This window comes from Saccopteryx bilineata, chromosome 3, assembly GCF_036850765.1.
Source record: "Saccopteryx bilineata isolate mSacBil1 chromosome 3, mSacBil1_pri_phased_curated, whole genome shotgun sequence".
NCBI lineage: Eukaryota > Metazoa > Chordata > Mammalia > Chiroptera > Emballonuridae > Saccopteryx > Saccopteryx bilineata.
Genome location: NC_089492.1, coordinates 132,563,228 through 132,571,356, shown reverse-complemented (window position 1 = coordinate 132,571,356; position 8,129 = coordinate 132,563,228).

Genomic DNA, 8,129 nt, shown 5'->3' with positions numbered 1-8,129 from the left:
ACTTGGAATCTAATGAATAAAATAAACTAACCAACAAATTAGAAACATACTCATAGATACAGAGAACAGACTAATAGCTGTAAGAGGGGAGTATTTTTGGAAGCTGGGTGAAAATAGTGAAGGGATTAAGCAAAGAAAAATCCTACATAGACACAGAAAAAAGTACAATATTACCAAAGGAAAGAGGGAAAGTAGGGTGGGCAGAGGCAGAGAAGGTTAAAGGGGGGATAAATGTTGATGAAAGGAGATCTGACTTGGTGTGGTGAACACACAATACAGTATATGGATGTTATGTTATAGAATTGTATGCTTGAAATCTATATAAATTTTTTAACCAACGTCACCCCAGTACATTCAATAAAAAATAAATAAGGGAGATTTCAAGATGGTGACAGAGTAGGAAGACATTCCAACTCTTACCTCCCAGGAGCAAATTGGAGTTACAACCAAAATTAAGAACAATTATCTTTCAAAACCAACTTCAGACTTAATTAAGAGAAGTTCATAACCAAAGAGCCACAGAGGAGCCACATTGAGACTGGTTGAAAGGGGAGAGACCTGAATAGGGCTGCCCCAATCCCAGGAATGAGCAGCAAGCAGCTGAGGGTGTGGAGATACTCTCAGGTGCTGACAGGTTTGTTCTGAAAAGTGAGGGTCAAAAGCCCCAGGTTGTGCACCCCAGCATGGAGCACCAGAGCCTAGAAGAAATCATAGGTAAAAACTTCCCTACATTGATGAAGGAAAGTCACAAAAGTTGAAGAAACACAGAGAGCCCCATTAAAGATGAACCCAAGGAGGCCCACACCAAGTAACATCATAATTAAAATGTCAAAGTTAAAAGACAAAGAAAGAATACTAAAAGCTGCAAGAGAAAAGCAACTAATTACCTACAAAGGAGCCCCCCCTAGGCTGACATCTGACTTCTCAACAGAAACACTTCAGACCAGCATTGACAAGAAATATTCAAAGTGATGCAAAACAAGAACCTACAACCAAGACTACTCTATCCAGCAAAGCTATCATTTAAAATTGAAGCAGAGATAAAGAGCTTTCCAGACAAAAGGACACTCAGGAGCTCATTACTACCAAACAAGTACTGCAAGAAATGTTAAAAAGCCTGCTATAAGAAGAGAGAAGAAGAAGAAGAAAAAGGAGAAGAGGAAATCAAGAGAAAGAGGATTATAGGTTTAAAAAATAAACTGGTAATAAATAAGTACATATCAATAATAAACTTAAATATAAATGGATTAAATGCTCAAATCAAAACACATAGGGTAGCAACATGGATAAGAGAACAACACCCACATCTATGCTGTCTATAAGAGAAAGACCCACCTTAGAACAAAAGATACACATAGATTGAAAGTGAAAGGAGGGAAAAATGTTTTATGCAAATAGAAATGAAGAATGGTAGATACATGACAGAAAAGAAATGCATTTCAAAAACATTATGCTAAGTTAAAGAATCCAAACACAACAAACACATATTGTATGATTCTGTTTATATGAAATATCCAGAAGTTACTCCACAAAGACATGAAGAAAGTTATTGATTAATAAGGACCTGGGGTGAGTGTGTGACTGCTTAATGAATATGGGATATTCTATTGGGGTAATAAAAATATTTTGAAAATTGTTAGAGCTGCTGGCTGCACAGCAATATAAAGTACTAAATGCCAATGAATTGAATACTTTAAAATGGTTAAATTTATGTTGTTTCACCTCATTAAAAAATGAACAAGTGGAGATGACATCAGAGTAATGGTGGGGTAGGAAGTGATACCAATAAATCTCCCCCAAAACTAAACAAGATCTTCAACCAGAAACAGAAAAACCTATCCTTGGAACCTCCAGATGTTTCGCAATATACCTGAAGGTATGGTCGAGCGAAAAATTGGCTAAATATATAACCAAACCCCGAAGGAAATAGGGAGTAAGAAATGCTCCGCCTTCCTCACTAACATAAATAGGGCGGCTTTCACTGGGAACTGAGAATATAGAAACTAAGGCGGGCAAAGGGGGTGAATAGATCCAGGCTGCAGCATAAATGGCCGAATCAGGCTGTGGCACGGAGATCCAAGCCAAGGAAAAACTATTCCTGTGGCAACCCAGGCAACACAAGCTAACACTCGTGCCAAACCCAGACAAAGAAAGACAAGTGGGGAAGCCATTTTCCCCAATCCCCTGGTCGGCAAGCGCAGATAGTGGGCGAGAGATTCCTTCCAAAGCCCTGGGAGTGGGCGCCCATATTATCCCACAGAGGGGCAGAGTCAGGGGCCTTTGTATGGGCCAAAAATGGAATCTCAGGCTGCCCCAGCGCCTTGCAAAAGCCACGCACGGAGACGGAGCGAGAGCCAATTCCAACGCTGGAACTTTTCCATGCGGGTGGGGGTTTCACTCAGAGTGTGAGACTGCCGGCCTGATATCCTGGTCTGCGCATGCAGATAGTGAGCGAGAGTTTCCTCCAAGCACCCCGGGAGAGGGCGCCCACCCGTGTTACTGGAGAGAGTGGCAGAGCCAGAGGTCTTTGAGTGGGTGGAAGCCCCACCTGATTATGCTAGCAACTCTAACTGACTGAGCCTTACCCAGAGCCTGGTGCTGAGTGGAAATAGAGTGGGGAGTTGCCAGCTCTTTGAGCCTCTTACTATCCAGGCAGAGGCAGCAGCAACCCCATAGCTGGATTATCAGGCTACTAATTGAGGAAGGAAAGCCTAGGAGAAAGGCTCCAGGAACACGGCCCCTCTCACTGGCGAAACCTATAAATGCTAATGAGCCTCGACTGTCAAAGAGACTAAAGCACAATATATGACATCGCCATAGAGACTTATCAACTGCAAACCTCTACCTGAGCATGCCAAAGAGGCAGAACCCGAGGTACAGAGTCACTGACCAGAAAGATGGAGAGAAAGAAAAAGCAAGAAGATAACCTCTCAAAATCAAGAATAATCCACAGACTTTATAACCTCTCCCATATTATTATATTTGTTCGTTTGTTTCTCTTATCTTCATTTTTTATTATTTTTTTTCCTCCTCCAATTTGGTCGATTAACTCTCTGCCGGTCTTACTCTCTCCTCTCCTTGAACTACACTACCCATAAGTGTTACATCTCCCATTATCTTTTCTTTCCTCTTCCTTTCTCTATATGAGAGTTGCACTCCAAAACCCTTAACTCTCTCTCTCTCTTCTCTTTTTCCTTATATCTTCTTTTAGTGGTTCCCTCTTTTTTTTCTTGCTCTCTCTCTCTTTTTTTCCTCCCTCTATATTAGTTTCTTTCTTTCTCCTTTATGTCTCCTCTCATTCAAACCTCAATAACGAACAAATTATCTTATCTGGGACTCAAACTTATATTTGTGGCATTTTGGGGGGCTTTTACTTCACCTTTTTAACTCACTAGCAGTGCTCCCATCACTGGCTCTCCATTTTATCTAGTTCTTGTTCCACTAAATACAATAGTAATTTTTTAATTTGTCCCCCCATTTTCCTGTTTCCCTCTTATTCCTCTCATCATAACTCTTAGTCAACCAACATCTAAAAGCAAATCATTTTATACTTGACCAAAATTTTGTCCTTATTTGCTTTTTGTGAGTCCATACCCCCTCCTTTTTTCTTTTTTTCCCCCCTTTATTACTTTTCCCCAATTCAGGCCCTCCATTACACGCATTGTTGGTTCTATTTAATACAATATAATTCACAGTTCAACACAAGATTTTCTCAAGAAAGAGGGGAGAGGAGAGGAAAGGAAAAAAGGAGGGGGGAAATAATTTCCTTTTTTAAAAATTTCTATTTTATTTTATTTTATTTTTATTTATTTTATTATTAATTTTTTTTAAAAAAACTCTTTGATTTTCTATTTTTTTAACTTTTGATTCTTTATTAAATCTCATTAATACTATCAACAAAACCACCCTCAGATGCCATTAAGGAGAGAAAATCGAATATCATGGATACAAAAGAAAGAGAAGTAACACAGGTAGATGAGGAAAAATCTATGGAGAAACAATTTATTATATTGGAAAACTTGGAGCTAAATGACAGAGAATTCAATATAGAAATCTGAAAAATCCTCTGAGATATACAAGAAAACACAGAAAGGCAATTTAGGGAGCTCAGAAAACAACTCAATGAACACAAAAAATATATTTACAAGGAAATTGAAACTATAAAAACAAATCAAACAGAGATGAAAAACTCAATTCACAAGCTGAAAAACGAGGTAACAAGCTTAGCTAATAGAACAGGCCAGATAGAAGAAAGGATTAGTGAAATAGAAGACAAGCAACTTAAGGCAAAACAGAAAGAAGAAGAAAGAGACTCAAAAATTTAAAAAAATGAGATAGCCCAATGAGAATTATCTGGCTCCATCAAAAAGAATAACATAAGAATAATAGGTATATCAGAGGTAGAAGAGAAAGAAAATGGAATGGAGAACATACTCAAACAAATAATAGATGAGAACTTCCCAAGCCTTTGGAAAGAACTAAAGCCTCAAATTCAAGAAGCAAACAGAACTCCGAGTTTTCTTAACCACAAAAAACCTACTCCAAGGCAAATCATAATGAAATTGGCACAAACCAATGGCAAAAAAAAAATTTTCAAGGCAGCCAGGGAAAAGAAGAATACAACATATAAAGGAAAGCCCATTAGATTATCATCAGATTTCTCAGCAGAAACTCTACAAGCTAGAAGAGAGTGGACCCCAATATTTAAAGTCCTGAAAGAGAGGAACGTTCAGCCATGAATACTCTACCCATCAAAGCTATCCTTAAAATATGAAGGAGAAATAAAAACATTCACAGATACAGAAAAGATGAGGGAATTTATCATCAGAAAACCCCCACTCCAGGAATTACTAAAGGGGGTTCTCCAATCAGATACAAAGAACAAAAAAAAAATCACAAGTAAAAGCTCCAAGAAGAACTCAATAAAACCAAATTTAAACTGTGACAACAACAAAAAGAAAGGGGGGGGAGAAGATGGAGATTAACAGTAGCAAAGGACGATGGAATGCAAAAGTACTCACAAAATAGTTTGCTACAATGAACAGGGTAGGCACCCTTTTCATTACTTAAAGGTAACCACCATTGAAAAAAATCACCACAGAAGCACATGAGATAAAAAAGATAGCAACAGAGGAAAGATGTATGGAATACAACCAAATAAAAATAAAAGATAGAAAAACGAAAGAGAAGGATCAAACAAGACACAAAACTAACAGAAAGCAATATATAAAATGGCAATAGGGAACTCACAAGTGTCAATAATTACACTAAATGTAAACGGATTAAACTCACCAATAAAAAGGCACAGAGTAGCAGAATGGATTAAAAAAGAAAATCCAACTGTATGCTGCCTACAGGAAACTCATCTAAGTAACAAGGATAAAAACAAATTCAAAGTGGAAGGCTGGAAAACAATACTCCAAGCAAATAACACCCAAAAAAAAGCAGGCGTAGTAATACTCATATCTGATAATGCTGACTACAAGACAGCAAAAGTACTCAGAGACAAAAATGGCCATTTCATAATGGCTAAGGGGACACTGAATCAAGAAGACAAAACAATTCTTAATATATATGCACCAAACCAAGGAGCACCAAAATATATAAGACAGCTACTTATTGACCTTAAAACAAAAACTGACAATAATACAATCATACTTGAGACCTCAATACACTGCTGACGGCTCTAGATCGGTCATTCAAACAGAGAATCAACAAAGATATAGTGGCCTTAAACAAAACACTACAGCACCTGGATATGATAGACATCTACAGGACATTTCATCTCAAAGTGACAGAGTACACATTTTTCTCCAGTGTACATGGATCATTCTCAAGAATTGACCATATGTTGGGCCACAAAAACAATATCAGCAAATTCAGAAAAATCGAAGTTGTACCAAGCATATTTTCTGATCATAAAGCCTTGAAACTAGAATTCAACTGCAAAAAAGAGAAAAAAAATCCCACAAAAATGTGGAAACTAAACAACATACTTTTAAAAAATGAATGGGTCAAAGAAGAAATAAGTGCAGAGATCAAAAGATATATACAGACTAATGAAAATGACAATACGACATATCAGAATCTATGGGATGCAGCAAAAGCAGTGATAAGAGGGAAGTTCATATCACTTCAGGCATATATGAACAAATAAGAGAGAGCCCAAGTGAACCACTTAACTTCCCACCTTAAGGAACTAGAAAAAGAAGAACAAAGACAACCCAAAACCAGCCGAAGAAAGGAGATAATAAAAATCGGAGCAGAAATAAATGAAATAGAGAACAGAAAAGCTACAGAAAAAATTAATAGAACAAGGAGCTGGTTCTTTGAAAAGATCAACAAAATTGACAAACCCTTGGCAAGACTTACCAAGGAAAAAAGAGAAAGAACTCATATAAACAAAATTTAAAATAAAAGAGGAGAAATCACCACAGACACCGTAGATATACAAAGAATTATTGTAGAATACTATGAAAAACTTTATGCCACTAAATTCAACAACCTAGAAGAAATGGATAAATTCCTAGAACAATACAACCTTCCTAGACTGAGTCAAGAAGAAGCAGAAAGCCTCAACAAACCTATTAGTAGAGAAAAAATAGAAAAAACCATTAAAAACCTCCCCAAAAATAAAAGTCCAGGCCCTGACGGCTATACCAGCGAATTTTATCAAACATTCAACGACTTGGTTCCTATTCTACTGAAAGTCTTCCAAAAAATTGAAGAAGAAGCAATACATCCAAACATATTTTATGAGGCCAACATAACCCTCATACCAAAACCAGGCAAGGATGGCACAAAAAAAGAAAACTACAGACCAATATCTCTAATAAATACAGATGCTAAAATACTAAATAAAATACTAGCAAATTGAATACAACAACATATTAAAAAAATAATACATCATGATCAAGTGGGATTCATCCCAGAATCTCAAGGATGGTTCAACATACGGAAAACGGTTAACGTAATACACCATATCAACAAAATAAAGAACAAAAACCACATGATCTTATCAATAGACGCAGAAAAGGCTTTCTATAAAATACAACACAATTTTATGTTTCAGACTTTCAACAAAATGGGTATAAGGCCATATATGATAAACCATCAGCTAACATCATATTAACTGGCACTAAACTGAAGGCTTTCCCCCTTAAATCAGGAATAAGACAGGGTTGTCCGCTCTCTCCACTCTTATTTAATGTGGTACTAGAGGTTCTAGCCAGAGCAATCAGACAAGACAAAGAAATAAAAGGCATCCATATCGGAAAAGAAGAAGTAAAGGTATCACTTTTTGCAGATGATATGATCCTATACATCGAAAACCCCAAAGAATCCACAAAAAGACTACTAGAAACAATAAGCCAATACAGTAAGGTCGCAGGATACAAAATTAACATACAGAAGTCAATAGCCTTTCTATATGCCAACAATGAAACAACTGAGAACGAACTCAAAAGAATAATCCCCTTCACGATTGCAACAAAAAAAATAAAATACTTAGGAATAAACATAACAAAGAATGTAAAGGACTTATATAATGAAAACTATAAACCATTGTTAAGGGAAATCGAAAAAGATATAATGAGATGGAAGAATATACCTTGTTCTTGGTTAGGAAGAATAAATATAATCAAGATGGCCATATTACCCAAAGCAATATACAAATTTAATGCAATTCCCATCAAAATTCCAATGACATTTTTTAAAGAAATAGAGCAAAAAATCATCAGATTTATATGGAACTGGCCTGATCTGTGGTGGCACAGTAGATAAAGAGTCGACTTGGAAATGCAGAGGTCGCCAGTTCGAAACCCTGGGCTTGCCTGGTCATGGCACATATGGGAGTTGATGCTTCCAGCTCCTCCCCACCTTCTCTCTCTGTCTCTCTCTTCTCTCTCTCTTTCCCTCTCTCTCTCTCTCCCTTTCTCTCTCCTCTCTATAATAAAAAAAATTAAAAAAAAAAAAACCCGAATAGCCAAAGCAATCCTAAAGAAAAAAAATGAAGCTGGGGGAATTACAATATCTGACTTCAAACTATATTATAGGGCCACGACTATCAAAACAGCATGGTATTGGCAGAGAAATAGACACTCAGACCAATGGAACAGAATAGAAAGTCC